This window comes from Melospiza melodia, chromosome 21 (genome assembly GCF_035770615.1).
Source record: "Melospiza melodia melodia isolate bMelMel2 chromosome 21, bMelMel2.pri, whole genome shotgun sequence".
In the NCBI taxonomy this organism is placed as follows: domain Eukaryota; kingdom Metazoa; phylum Chordata; class Aves; order Passeriformes; family Passerellidae; genus Melospiza; species Melospiza melodia.
In genome coordinates, this window is record NC_086214.1 from 14,299,148 (window position 1) to 14,314,972 (window position 15,825).

General features: G+C 44.4%; 1 long non-coding RNA gene across 1 annotated transcript in view; it reads right to left on the minus strand.

The window, feature by feature from the left end:
- Positions 1 to 285: 285 nt before the first annotated feature.
- LOC134427885 (uncharacterized) overlaps positions 286 to 15,825 on the minus strand; it is a 90,217-nt gene continuing 74,677 nt past the window's right edge. Inside the window, exon 5 of the long non-coding RNA XR_010030255.1 lies at positions 286 to 932. This is a non-coding gene — a long non-coding RNA (uncharacterized LOC134427885). The remainder of the gene's footprint in view (positions 933 to 15,825) is intronic.

A 15,825-nucleotide genomic window follows, 5' to 3' on the forward strand; every position in this document is an offset into this window, starting at 1 on the left:
ATAAAATTACATTAAACAATGAAATCAGAAGCTTTGCAAATACTAACCATGAAACAAGTTCCAAAAAACAGGGTGAGGGCCCAGAGGGGATGTGTCCTTCCGCCAGTGACCCCCAAAGAGCTCCTGGGGCTTGTGGCCTCTGGCACGCACCTGAACAAGGGCCTCTGTCGTACAGCTGCACTGTGCTAGTGTCTGCACCCTCCTGAGGGCAAGGCTTGCACATCAAAACAGGGCTTTGAAGGGTAGCTCAACTCCCAATTTGTGAGAAGTCCAACAGCAAATTATAATTATCTTTTGTTTTCTTTTTCCTTACATTGCCCTTCAGGGAATTATTTGTATATTCTGCATGAAAATTATGATTACTTTGTCAAGATGGGCTGTTGGAGTGATATGGAGCTGATTTCATTCCATGTCCAGGTGGGAAGAGAAACACTTCTGTAGCAATTGCCAAAGCTGACCTCTAATTAACACTGATACCACTGAACCTCAATTCTGTAGGATCTGCAAATAAACAGCCACGCTAGAGTCCCAAATGTAACAAATATTCAGTAATCTGTTTTACTCTTAGATTGTTTCAGGATTTAAAACAATGGGAAATAAGTTACTATCCCACCTCACAGCCTGGCTGACACCCAAGTGTTAACACAGGTCTGGGTCATACCTGCTCTGTGAGCCTTGATTTTAGAAAACCCGCTTCAATGTCATCTGGATACTACTTAGCATAAGCACAGGTTAAGGACCTGCTCCATGTGAGGCACTTCTCTGAAGTTCCTGTGTTTAAATGTCTTCCTCACCCAAAATATTTGAGTCTTCTCTCACATGAGGTCATTACTTGTCAGCAAGTATCCAGAGCTTGAACTGGGAGAGGTAAGAACATCTTGTTATTAGAGCAGAGAGACTGGTCCTCTTTTCAACCAATTCACTGAGGTTTTCTAAGTGGAGAGAGGAGAGAGAGAAGCTCTTTGTTAAAATGCTCATCTTGCAAAAATAGAACAGGTAGAAAACACTATTTCCCAAGTTCTCAAAATGGACTTGATGTTGAGATTGAGATTTTTAGAACAGAAGACTAATGTTGAAAAGTAATTGGAAACCTGTTTGAACTGCTTTAAAAAGATTGTCTTTGGGGAAACATCCATTTAAGAGGAAATAAAGAAGTGTAAGGGCCTGGAGGCGAAGCAACCTTCAATAAAGTGCACGGTTTGCTTCTGCAGCCCAGGGAGTGAGCGTTCCAGGGCGAGCAGCCCCAGCTCAGCTGTGTGCTCCCCTGGCCAAAACACTCTGTCCACCACTGCTGCTGGGAAAAAAAACCCAGAGAGTCCAGGCAGCAGGAGCACAGATAACAGAGAACAATGTAAATACAGACATTAGTATAATTTCTGTCAGAACAGATAACTGAAGGAATTTCTGCTGCTCCATTTGCAGTTCCAAATTCAACCCATGCCACAAGAAGATTTCCAAACATTAAACATTTTTCCCATGTGCTGTGGAAGGACTCTGTGTACCTTTGAAATTAACTATCTCCACTATTTCTCTTGCATCTGCTTATAGTCCAGCAACCTGCCAGGGACAGAGCCAGCCAAAATAGCAATAAAAATAATTCCCAAGGTCAGGGGAGTGCATCACGCTTGGGGCATTAAAAATCTCAGCTTTGCTCTAAGCTGCGTTGATAATCAGCACCAGAGACAGCAGGGAGGACTTTCCACAGGGGTGTTATGCTGCTTGGTGTCCATATGGCTCAGTGATATTTTGCTCGATTTTATTTCATGGTTGGAGAGATCAGAATTTTCCTTGAAGAGCTGGCAGGCAGAGCTGACAAAATTCCCAGGGTATTTTCCTGTTCTAGCAGCAAACTGCAAAGAGAAGAGTCCCTCCTGGGCTCTCATGTATGCGAGGGCTCTGGAACAGCAGTGGCACGCCAGGACACAGAATTGTGCAGGAGCTGAGGACAATTCCTCACAGAAGTGCTGGCTGGCACTCACCTCCTGTCCTGCTCAAGAGGGGGAGTGACACAGGGGCAGGGGGAACAGGCACTGCTACCCAATGCCAGGTCACTGGGTGACTGTGCCCATCCCTCTGCCTTGGCATCCTCCTGGGATAGCACTCCCAAACGCACCCAAACCTCTTAAACCTGGGAGAAGCCAGAAAAGTCAGTGTGGTCTGGGAAGCTTTAGGAAAAGATATAAAGGTAATTATTGCCACCTCAATAATGATAGCTTCACACTGCTGCAATTATTCTTCTACCAATATTTTGATGTTTTCACTTACAGTCATTACTAATGACTTATTCCTGTTCCCAGACACCAACCAGAGCCACCATTAGTAATATTCTGACCACAGGCAGGTGTAATAAAATCAATCAAGGTGTTGACACTTAAAGATACAAGTAAAGGAACGTGATAAACTGCCAAGAACTGTGAGCAAGAAAAAAAAAAGTTCTTTCTTTGTGAAAGAGCACCTGGCAGGAGTGAGTCTTTTGACTTTGTTTTGTGTAGACAACAGCTTTCAAATTACTCAGGTACTCCATTTGGCCTCTCAGAGCAGAACGGGCAGGCAAAATGGCCCTCGTGCCCTTGGACACAGGGCGTCCCTGCTCTGGGCATTGCTAGATGCGGGGGACACAAGGGAGGTCCATCATCATTTGTGCCACCCTCTCACAAACTGGAAATGAATCCACGTGTGTGCAACTCCTGGCAAACACCTCTGCACATTTCCCTCCTGCCCCATTTATATTCCAGTTTAAACTAAACATAAACATGTGTGTTACATGCCAACAAGACCATTGTGTGGACACACAAGGAAAAGGTGTCAGTAGGCTGAGAACATCAGACTGTGCAGCTTGGCTTACCCTGAGCACAAGGATCATCCCTGAACTGAGGAGGGGATGCTCTCCCGGTCCTTTTGCTGTTTTACACAAAGCTGCCACTTCTTCCTGCAGCCCAGGTGCGTGATGTGCACAAAGGAAAATTAGGAAGATGCTGTTGCTGACTAACTGGCAAACCACTGAGGCAAATTCCCTGGAAAAGTGAAGAATTCTAAAGGGCAGTGCAAAATAATGAATTGCTCCAACAAAGGTGGTTTGACAGCAGCTGCACGATTTGAATTCAATGAGAGAAAAAACACAGCAGGGCCTAAACAAGAGTGTTGACCATGAAGTAGACTTTCCTGGAACTGAAGTGAAAAGGCTAATTCATCAAGCTGTAATGAGAACCTCATTGTCATTCATCTTTTATGTGAACATTTGCAGGCAAGAGCCTGGATGTCAGGGGAAAGCCCTGTAATTAATTTATCTCTGTTGTGTAAAAGGTAACGGATCTGAACAATAGGTTCTGTCCCAGCACAGCTGCCTCAAATAAAAATCAAAGTGATTATTTAGGTATTATTTCTACTTCCATCAAAGGAAAACTAAATAGCTGCAGAAAAACTGGAACCATGAAAAATGCACTGTTTGACAGAAAAGGCGCAGAAGACCACTTCCAAAAAATCATGTTGGCAAGAACAACCCAAACCCTCAGCAGGGAGGGCTGAAAAGAAGTATCATTTGCTTGCAAAGAGAGAATTTTATACCTGTCTGAAGTTACTGAATTAGTCACTGGACAAATTAAGGACAAATAATGGAGGCAACAATCAAAGTTATTTCCCATGGATAATTTGCCCTCTGCGTTCAGAAGACTATGTCAATAGTCCCTACAATTAAAAATCCCTGGCTTACTCTTGTGCTTGCTTTAATCAAAACACTTTCTTTTTTGGAGCAGGAGCACCAGTAGACTGACAAGAGTGACAAAGACTTGCCTGAAGTGCCTTTTGTGCAAACAGATGCCAGAGAGCATTCTTACAACTCTTGACCCAGAAATGGACTTGCACAGGTTGGGGTCCAGCTCAGCATGTGTCTGGTGCTGAGCACGAGCTGATGGCCCTGCTGCCAGGGCTGCTGCTTCCATCCAGCAGCTCCAGACCTCAGGGAGGGACTGCAAAGGCAAGGAGGGGCACAGCTGGGGCTGCATAAATTATCAGTCACAGTGGATGATGTATTGACATGTAAAAAGCAAGAAGAACAGCCTGGGTCGCTGTTTGCAGCCAATGTGTTAGGTGAGCTAATTAAAAAGACAAGAAGGAAGTTACAGTCAGTGGAAAGTGAGGTAGTTGATGGTTGAGAAACGAAAAAACCATTCTGCTGCCCGTGCCAGACCTGCCAGGTGTCCCTCCATGGCCAGGCTTGCTCAGTGCAGGGACCATGCAGGGCCAACAGGCAGAAGTGTTTTATAGGAGGATAAAAACACAGCAAAGGAGAGAGAAAGGGCAAAGAAACACACCTGAGCCTTGAAACACAAAAACAACAGCAATTTGGGTCTGTTCCTAGAGTTGAGATCCTATTTTTCTTCTACTTTGTACATCATCATGCAGCTCTAGAGATTAATACAACCAGTGTGCTCGCCAACACTCCGGTGAATCCACAAAAATGTAGGTCTCCAGGGTTCGTTAAATTATCTTTTTCTGTTGCTGGTGCGGTTGGAATTCAGCCTTTAAGGATGTTCCTGCCAGCTGGGATATCCTGGAGGACATGTTTCTTCCTCTGTTTTGCTGGCAACTATGAGGAAAAAAACCATAATGAATGACCTCTTTTCTCTTTTCCTTCTGCACCAGCTGGCTCCGACACCCTTTCCCAACCTGCACTTGCATCTTCTACCAAACAGAATCTCATTTCCCAGAGACTTCTTCAGGCTCCTCAAGATAATGAAAAAACCAGTATAATGGAAATACTTGGCATGGCCTTTCCTCTTTTAAACCAACTTGCTTTTTTATTTAAAAAGCTATTGGAATAAGTAATTTCCCTCTATTCTGTTAATCCCAGCTCCCTGCACATCAAGACACATCCTAAACTGGCCATACTGAAAGCCATTAGATAACCTTCAGAGGGCAGAAACAGAGCTCTCTGCAATTGCTGTACTGAATAGTTTGCTGGAAGGAAAACACTGAATGGGCCTTCAGAAGTGTGCAGGAAGAAAAAAGCAAGAGAATAAGATTTTTTTCCTGTACCTATTTCCTCTTGATTCTTTATTTCCACAGAAGGTGAGCAGAGTGGAAGTGCCTGGGGAGCGGGGCCAGCTCAGAGCCTGCAGTGCTGGGGCTGAGCTGCAGCCTGGGCACCAGGCAGGACGGGAACATCCCAAAAAACAGAGCAAAGGAGAGGCAGTTCTCCATCTCCAGCCCAGCCCAGAAGGTGGCTCTGCAAAATATGGGACTTGACTCACATTTTCCCTCCTTTAGTATTTTCTTTTTCACATTAGGTTTTCTCCAGTTCCAGTTGTTCTGGTCTGAGCCCAGTTTGCTCCGTGAGCATGACAGGTTGCTTAGCAGCTGACTTTAAAGTTCGATTATTGTATTAATATTGATGCTATCATTGCATGAATCATGACTCCTGTAGGAGGAATAATTTAAGTTTCTTTAAAATATTGATTTTGGAGAGATACCAAAGTGGAGGCACATGGGACTGAATCCTGCTGGCACAGCAGCTTGAGGATGAGCATCACCAACTCTGCTGGGTGGGATGGAGACTGGGAAAAGCAGATGGAAATTCTGGGATAGTTTGGATTTTAAGGGATATGCCCACCACTGGGGGCAAAAACTCAGGACAACATGAAAATGTTTCTGCATTCGAAGGAGCTAATGTTCTCATGTGTATGGGAATAACTTTATCTTGAATCCAGGGAGATATCCAAGGCCATAAATGTGAGGGCTAGAAATCATATCTTGATTGTCTAGAATATGATCAGAAGTCAAAAGAAGTCATGAATACAAAGTTCTGTCAATAATGTCTGTATTATCTCAATATTTTCCACATAAAATACAAAAAAATGGGTTATATAAACAACATTCTGTGAAAATGTCCTTAATGGCTGTGTTTTGACACATCTTTAAGACCATAAACTTCACTCTTTTTAATGTTTTTGGTAAGACTTGTAATGAGAAAAGACAATTCTGAAGTCCTGACATTAATAAGTCTATTGTAAAAAGGTCACCTTTGCCTAAGAATATTTTATTATCAGTGGAGCAGAATAGCTGTGAATGTGTAATGACTTTTATCTGATGATTGCCTTGTATTCTTTCTAAGGAAAGACGGCTTCAGATGTTGATAATTTACATGTAAGTGTTGAAGTGTTTGGCAGCAGAAAAACAAACTGGTTCAGAGAAATTAATTATAAAGCAGCCATAGGAGAGACATGAAAATTAACTTCTTATCTTTGTGTGTTTCTAAGAGGTTTTAAAAATCACTACAGGACAGCCTGTCCCTGGGACACCACTCCACAGGGTGAGGCAAACACACACACTGGAGACTCACTTTGAGTATAAAGCACTGGAAAGGGTATTTCTCGTTTTCATTTAGTATTTCCACTTTGGTGCAGAACCTCCACTTGCATTGAACAGAACATAATGGATTGGGAGGTACACAGAGAGGAGATATAGGTAGAATAGGTAGAGACAGAGACAGAGACAGAGATAGAGATAGAGATAGAGATAGAGATAGAGATAGAGATAGAGATAGAGATAGAGATAGAGATAGAGATACAGACAGAGACAGAGATAGAGATAGAGACAGAGATAGGCAGATAGGAGCGTTAGTGGCAACAGGAGCTCAGATCAGCAACTAGGATTAACAGCCCCATGCAAAACCGGAGCTGCGTGAAGGTCCCTGTCCCCAGGAGCTGCCGACAGGAGAGACAAAGGGGAATCATGCAGTCAGGATCCAAGTGAGCATGTGGGACCACTCAACTCCCAGATTCCCTGCAGGAGCTGCCAGCCTGGCACGGGTTTGCTGTGGGGTACAGAACCTGTTCTGCAGCTCAGAAATGTCCCTCCTGCCTGCCGTGACCACGGCCACACCTCAGACTCTGTTCTCATGTCAGATTAGGCTTCCCCAGGAGAACTGGGTGTTCATAAATAGCTGTGCAGAGCTTGCCTGTTATTTTGAGTCATTGCATTTCACTAAATTACTCCCAATCCACCACCCATGAAGGCTTTTCAACAAAAGCTGCCTCTGTTAAGAAAGCATTTTCACATACTAATGATCTTATGCTCTTTCAAAGAGCATTTAAACATCATGCTCTATTTGCCAGGTGACAGAGTGAAAAGTAGGGGTATTTTTATAATTGTAATTTCAAGAAAGAAGTATTTTCTAAAAGTGCTATCTGGGACAAAGACTTTATCTTACTATGAAGTCCAATTATCTGGGGATCATATAACTGCAAAACTTCATCAGTACAAGAACACTGTGCCAACTTATCAGTATTTCAGAGGAAATACGATGGATATTCAGAGAGGATGGTTTTTTGCTGCAAAGTGATGGCTGCTGACTCCTGGAACCCATTTTCAAGGTTCTGCAGGGGAGCAGCATGCCCCTCTCACAACAGCACTGAGTTCACTTCATGTGCCAGAGCATCAGAAAACAAACAGGAACAGTTCTGAGGGATACATGAGAGACTGGGAAAAGAGATGGAGAAGAACCAGAGGAGCAGGACAGGCAGCAATTGAGATTTGTCAAGAACCCTTTTGTCAAGAAGCTGGAGAGACCTAAATTGCAAATGACACTTAGCCAAACAGGAGAAGAGAGGACAAAAGCAATCCAGAATGTAGTGAAAGCACGAGGATGTGCAACTGCAGCTCTCCAGGAATTCGATGAGCTGAAGCTGGATTCTAGAGGTGCTCCCAAGCATGTCCTGTGCCATTTGCACCAATTACAGGGCTGTGTCCAGCCTGCCCTCCTAATATGAAACAGGAGGAGCCCTAATCTCTCTGTATCAGGAAATGGGTATTTAACCTAATTTTTTCAAACCCTAATTGCATCCTTATTCTTCCTAATACTGAGCTAATAAATGAGGCATTCCAGATTCCACCCTGGCATTTCAGCACACCATAAAAAAATACACAACAGATTAAGCAACCATTAGCTGTGTCGAGCATTCTCAGCCAGTGCAGCTCCAACAGAAGAAATCCAGTTCCAGTGATGGCAGCCCCAGAGCAGAGCCCACCATGAGGGAAGCCGTGGGCACTGTGGACTTGTGTGGGACTATGCTCGCGTCTCCTTTAAAGCATGCACACTGACAGACGAAAATATTCACAGTTGCCACAAAGCTTGCTTCATTTTTCATCCAGTCATGAATGAAATGCCTTCTTAATGTCCTTTACATCAAAGAAATTATTTCTTTATCTGGTATCATCCAACCTGTTTTCCATTTCCAATCTCCATTCCCTTGGAAAGCTGAACATTAATTGGTATTCAGTGAATGAATTGTCATCACTTTTATTAATTATATCACATTGTTCAACTCCCAAGATAAGGGAGTTACTGTTCTCAGTACCAAACAATGATGCTGCCCCTGTCAGGAGAGAGGGGTGAGAGATAAAAATTCCAGAACTAATACTCCACTAGTGAAAAGGGACTTTTGTCAGCTCTCCTGAGCCCCAAGCCCTGCTTGGAGCTCTGGCTGTAGAAAAACAGCCTTCTCCCCTGGGAGCAGCCAGCTCCCCAGGCTCCCCTGCCAGAGCGCTCCTGCTGCGTGGGCACACACACTTTGCGCTTTGCACACTTTGCACCCTTTGCACACTTTGCACTGCTCCCCAGTACATGCAGGACTGTAACCCAGGGTGCAACCCAGGAGTCACCACTGAGGTTTAAAAATCCACCAGTGGAATTCACAAAGCTCAAGTTAATCTGTAAGTTGGTGTCTGATTCAGAGAAACAAGAAGGGGCTGCTCCAGCTCCTATACAGACAGAATTTATTCCTCCCCATCTCAGAAGAGATGTAGCGCTCCTTTTGTCTTGTTTTTAATTTTTATAAGAGGAAAAGCCTTGAAAAAGAATGTATCTGCACAGCCTAATTCCCAATTGACATTTTAGTTTTGAGTCTAGAGATGAGCAGGATGCAGTGGTGTAAATTGTTACAATAACATTAAAAATGCAGCAGAACTCATTATCCTAAATTTGATCTCTCCCTCTGAATTTCTGTCAGACTCATTATGTTGGTTCCCTTTTTGACATGGTTTGAGCACCTCTAGGGAGTAGCTGTACAGTACCAATAATAATGATTAAATAGTTGTCTAAAGGTTCACTGGACATCAAAAATAAGTAGATTAAATTCACACTTACAGACACTTTTTAAAGAAAATTATCAGCGCACCAAGATGGTGGAGCTTATGATGAGCCCTTATGGAGTAACTACACTAGCCCACAGAGCAAATGTCCTATAAACCTCATGGGCACAGGACTCTGAGGGGAGCAGGTCACAGCCCTGAGGGAGGCTGTGTTTTCAGGGAAGCAGAAAGTGATGCTTCATCCAAACATATCACAAACTCCAGCTCTGGAAATGCGTTCTTCCTGCCCTGGTAGGGCTCCTGCCCTGTGCTCTGCTCACTGTCCCCCATGGCCAGCTCCAAATCCTGTTCTGCAGCAGTAATGCAAGTGCATGCTTACCTTTTGGAGGGGAGAGTTTTAAATAGAGCTGTATAGAGATGAATATCATCAACCAGATTTGTAATTAATTCCAGCAACTCATTAACTGTAGGAGTAAAGTCACTGGAGCTTCACTAGTTTATGAGACCTCCGGATGGTGTCCATTTACTTGCTAAAGAATGCAGATCACACCAGGGTTTTATTAGGTGGTGTATTCATTAATGAAGAGGCTCTGTCCATCAGAGCTGCAAAGAACCAGAATGGCTTTTTAGCTGAAATTCCACATCAACTCTCAGGAGTTCTGTGGGACACAAACAATATATAAACTTTGTGCTAATTTCTCCTTAAATTATCAATATCCCCACTGAGAGCAGTAAAACTGACCTTCAGCTGCCCTGATAAGTCATGGTTAAAGGAGTGGAGATCCTGAGCTGTGCTGGCTCTGTGTGCTTGGTCCTTTGAAGGGTGCTGGCCATGTCCCAGCATGCATCCCTACATAAACCAAAACTGAACGGAAAAGTCACTTTGAATTATTATTAACAAGCACTGTACTATTTTAATTGGCCCCCTGGTGAATACTGGCCTAAGCATGGGGACAATAAATTGCCTTACTGTGTGAATTTTTTTTTTTTAATCCAACAGTAAAAAAAGTCCCCCAAACTCAGAAAAAACACTGATGAGCACATAAGCACACGGAGACAGCTGAGAGCAGCAGGTCTGGTAAGAGCTGTCTGTTCAGCCAGCTCTGGAGCTACCACAGTGATGGACGGGCAAATTCCAGTGGCCTCAGCATCGAACCAGCAGTGGCGGTTGAGAGTTGCAGCTCAAGACTAAAACAGCCCAGTTTTTGTCTACCAGGAATGCTTGGAAACTGTATTACTTAGTCTTCTACAATGGCTGTTTCTTTTCTGGAGGATGAGGAAAAGCATCTTGTAGAGCCCCACTGATGTGTTGCACCTCATGCTGGACCTGGGCTTTCCATCATCGCTCAGAAGTCAAAACAGGACCAAAAAAAAGGAGCCAAGTCCTCCTACAGAAAGCAAGAACTAAGCCAAATCAGCCCCCAAGTAAGCTCCACCAGGGCTGCTGCCACCCTCCATTCATCAGGAACAATGAGTGCAGGCATTGAAATTCCACACTGATTTGATAAATGGAGCGCTGTTTTTTTAGTATGTCACATTTAGGCAAGAGAACAGATTCTGGCTGTAAAAAAAGTACCCTTGGAACCTGCTTTTATAGTTCGTACTTGAAATATTTCTCAACAATCCTCTCATCACATGCATTTAAGCAACTGCGGCCTCAGGGGTGTAATAACCGATAGCAAATCCACTGACTTTTCCAGGGCAGAAATGCAAGTCCTACATGCAGGTCACAATTTAATGAGTTCACAGACAACAAACCAGAGGGGAATCAATGCTAATTACAACAGGGAATCCCAGTGTCTCCATTGCATCTGTAGTGTCACTCACCTGCAACCACCCACTGCTCACATATTGATTTTAAGGTTAGCATCAGGCACAACACCTTGATGTGAAGCGTGTCCCTCTGCCCTCCGTTTGCACTGACAGGAATCAAACAGCCAGTAATTGGTAGGGGGGAAACATCCCATACTCCCCAGGCACAACTGGAACAAAGGAAATCCCAGATTCATGAATATTTAGCAAGTTTCCACAGTCCTATGCATGACAGATGTATTTTGGTTTTAAAAGAATGTCAAAACCATTCACTGCAGTTCCCTTGTGAGATTAGAGTGGCCCCTTTTCTGGGAGCACTTGGTTTTGTGGCTTCATCCTGCATCTTCCTGAGGATCGGTTTAGGGCTGGAACTTTCTCAGGGAGGAAAATTGCATCCATACAGACATTTTTATTTTCAATTTTCATTTCAATTACACTTATATTTGGGCTTTGAGGTTGTTTACAGCTGAAATATATCTGCCTGGAGTTCAAGTATTTCCTAGTCATCACTCACATTAGTTCTTTGAAAGGATTGTCAAGACAAAAGGAATGACACACAACCAGAAGTGCCACCTGAGGAGGATGTGTGAGGAGCAGGTCAGGCCAGAGGACAGGCCCTGCTGGCATCCTGAGCAGCCTGGCTGCTGGGGCTGGCACAAAGCACTGCCCTGGGCTACAGCCCGACCCAGAGCTGGGGACTCCTGAGCTTGCTGTGCCCAGCTGGCCACCCCGCACTGGGCCAGAGCAGCCACAGCCACCTCCCCTGGCCTCACCCATCCCTTGGGAACGCAGGCCTGCAGGGGCCAGGAGAGCTGTGCAAGGGGCGGAGGGGTACACAGAATGATCTATTGGTGAATTTAATGCCTGGTGATAAAACACTTTATCCATTCCCAAGGATGGTGCTTAAACAGATGCTGTTAGTGGTTGTATTTCAAAAGTCAATGGGGCTAAATAAATCTAAAATTTACTTCTACTAAAAGTGTTATGAGGCCAAGGTCTTTTTATTCTTTAGGTGTTCAATTAAGCAAAAATCCAGAGATCTGCAGGAGAATTTAAGACTGTCATGAACAGGAAAGCCTTTTAGTTAAGCTTTCATCTCTTCATGTGAAGAACTAAATTGATGATTTTTAAATAATTTACATCCCAGAAGTAGTGTTAACAAAATGTCCCAAATGGAGCTAAAAGCATCGTAAATATAATTTCCTGTCAGATTATATGAAATACCCTGATAAATGAACAGCTCTTAAAAGGACACTAACAGTGGACTTGGAAGGTCTGACTCCAGCTTTCTGAAAATGCCAGCTCTGAGCAGCTGCCGTTTGACTTCAGCTCTGCGTGCCCTGAGCAAGCCATGAGATACAGAAGTATGAGTGCGCACTTTTTCCTTTCTCTGATTTATTACATCAATGCTTATGTTTTGAAGAGCCTTATCCAACTAAGAAAAAAAGGGAAACTAGTCATCAACCTAGAACTTGGGGAAGGGGAGAGAGACATGACTGTTTATCTGCTCAATAAGGATCCTTTTGAACGCATCACCAGCTGCCAACAAACGCAAATGTCTTTTATTTTCCTTTCAGTGAGTGCGTGTGGGAGGGGAGGAGAGCGAGGAGGGAGTCTGTGTTAGCTCTGCTGTTACACTGCTGAATTAAGACAGTCACCTACCCATCATCTACTTCCAAATCCCTCTTGATTTTCAGACACATCTGACATTTCACAGTCTTCTGTTGCCCATCCTGTTTAAATATTAATGCACCCAAAGGTTCAGATGACTGCAGCCATCCAGAACAGAGAATCAGAAATTAAAAGCAAACAGGCAGAACAAAGCCCGGTAACGAGTGCGTGGTCCTGAACTTGCTGGGAAGGCTGAGATGAGCATACAGTCAGCTTGAGCTGTGAGTCATCCTTTCTTGTTATTAATGCAGTATTTATCAGCACTCACTCCTTTGCTCATGATTTCTGCCAGCTCTGTTTTCACACCACGTTCATCACCACAGCTTTCCTGTTTCTGTGCCCAGCAGGCCCAGCTCATGTTCTCAGGCTCTGTCTGTGTCCCGTACTCCCATTGTGTCAGCAGCCTCTTTTTCTGGGTGTTGTACTTCTTTTGCAATTGTTTGTGTTTCTATGTGACGGGGCAGCAGTGGTGAAATAAGAAGTGACAGCCTACACTGAGTGTTGATATGATGCCATCATTTCCATTCTCAAGCAGATGGAGCCAGCACAAACTGAGCGCAGCTCTTTGGACACACTAAATGGCTTCAGCACCATGGCTGACCTGGTCTCTGAGCCCAAGACTCAGTGGCACTGACCTTCAGAGCACAAGGGACGGTCTCACTTGTCCTACTACTGCACAGGACATTGGTCAGAGGTCAGGGCACCACTGGACAGGGCTTGTGCATCTCTGCTCTGGAGCCCTCTCAGCACAGTGCTGACAGTGGAGCTGCTGCTCCCTGCACATCCTGGCAACTTGCACTGTCCTGTGCACAAGGAATGACTGTGGGCTCTTCCCCCAGCCTCCAGATCACCAGCACTGAATCTGCATGAAAAATGTGACCTGTCCCCATCCCCGCATGGACAGGGACAGTAAGGCCTGAGGAGCACATGACATGTCCAACGGAGACATCCAGCAAACTGTCGCAAGAGCTGAGAACAGACTCCAAACAATTCTATGACACCAGTTCCACGACATGTCAGCCATGGAAAGAGAGAAAGATAGAACCCTTAGAAGAAGAAAGCATGCTCAGGAAAGAGAAGATGCCAAATGCAGACGTTATGGGAAGTGCTTAACATTTCCTTCCATTCAGTCTGAAAGTCAGAAATTATAACGGCTGAACCCTAAGGAGAGGAGGATGAAAGGGCTTCGCTCCTGGGCATGTGACACTGCTCCCCTTTGTGGTACCAGATGTGGGGAAAGAGGAGAGAAGAAAAGCAAATCTGAAGCTGAAAGGCTCTTTTTTTCCCTCTTTTTTAAAGAAAGAACAAAATTAAAATGATCCTGAAAGAACAACTCTTCCTTTCAAAGACATTAGTTTGGGAAGCTGGCTGTAAAAGGGTACATTTTTGAAATGTGGCTGCAGTTACCAAGCAACCTGCTCTGCTGGCAGCAGCGCGTCCGAATTCGGGGGAGGCAGAGCCCATGGCTCTGCCCTCCCAGGACAGCGAGTGCAAGCCTGGGCAGCTGGCACACCACGGTGTGTGGAGCCAGGTCCCTCCACCCAGAGGGGCCTCCAGAGCTAGCTGCGCCTTTGGAAGAAGTGAGGATGGCAAAACAATTGACACATTGCATTGACAGAGGATGGAGGAACAAGGAGAACAGGAAAATCTGAAATCAGCCCAGTAGCTGCAGCAGAAGAGCTCTGGGTGTATGTGGGTGCAACTATAAGCATAATTTGATGTATATTACTAAAACGAAGGCAAACAGCAAACAAAATTCTCAATTAACATTCACTGTTCTCATATTCATTGCAGTGCTTTGCAGGATTTTCTATAGCCCAGGGATATAGCAGTGGAAAGAAGAAAACAGATGCCCTGGGACTCAACCTTTCCAGGCTGAAAAACCCCCAACTCTGCCTGGGTCGAGAGTTTCACCAAAGCTTTCATTCCATTAACTCCACACAAGGTTATCATTACACTTTTCTAATCATGAGCTGTTTTGTTACATCCATTACTGTTCTAAATGGGAATTAGGGACAACATGCACTTTATTTAGGTTATGAGTTGAGCTGGAAAAAAACCTAAGCGTACATCCAAGACAAAGAGATGAGATGTTTTATTTCCCCCCATTTGGTGAAGAGAACTGGCCCCAAACTTCACAACCTCACACTGTCCCAAAAGTCTTCGGGCATCTTCTGCCCCCAAAGTGTCCTGAGCTGCCTGGTGCTGAGGGCTGGGTTCAAACATCTTAGCTAAAAGCATTAACAGAAACACTGTGGTTAAATGTTGTTTGAGACACCTGCTGATGCTAATGGTAAAGATGGGAGCACCTCCCAGCACCTCTCTCTACCCTTTTGAGCCACCTCCAGCACCACCTGAGCCAGCAGCAGCACGTGAGCCCCTGTGCTGCCCTGTCACTTGCACAGAGCAGACGGCACTGCCACTGTAGCATCTGCCTTTACTCCAACAGCCAAAGCAAACTCTGAGAGATATCCTGGAGTGTGAGATCCCTCACTGATCTGCACAATCTTCAACAAATGTTCTGTGCCTGGCATATTTATAGGGTGCTCTGAGATCATGCAAAGATTTGTCAATTATCGTATTAAACTTCATGATTTTCCCTATGTTACACCAACATGGCATGTATGTTATAAAGACAGTCATTGTGAAGAGAGTGGTGTCACTAAACAGCTGGTTTACTCAGTTCTTTCATAGAACAGCTGAAAATTGTAGGTCAGCGTTACATGGAATGCCTAATCCCTGAGTATTTAGGATTATTAGATGAAAAGGACAAGAAGACCCTTTGCTACATTGCATTTCTTTATGAAACCACACAGTCTTTTAGATATTTCTTCTTGAAACAGCACTGGCAAAACCTGTCACTTTTCTGAACTGATCCTTACTGTTACAATTGAGACTATTTTCTGAAGTGACTAAAAGTTTGAGTCATTTAGCACAAGAACTGCTTCCACAACAGGATTCTAAAAGTAATGCCACTCATTCCAAATTTCTTTGCCGTATTTTGTGCAACAACCATGCAGAACCATCAAGCAGAGAAAGAAAGTCCCCAGGACTTTACTGAGACACAGACTGCCTCCAGCTGCCACTTCTCCCATCAGTGACTCAGTTCACAGCATGACCCTAATGCACACAGGTTTTTTTCCCTGTGTTTTGCCCCTTTTCTCTTAGGTATCATTTTTCCATGTCTGCACCCTGGTCAAAACACCCTTTACCAGCCTGGTCATCCCGCCAGCCGTCCCTCCTGCAGCAAAGGTC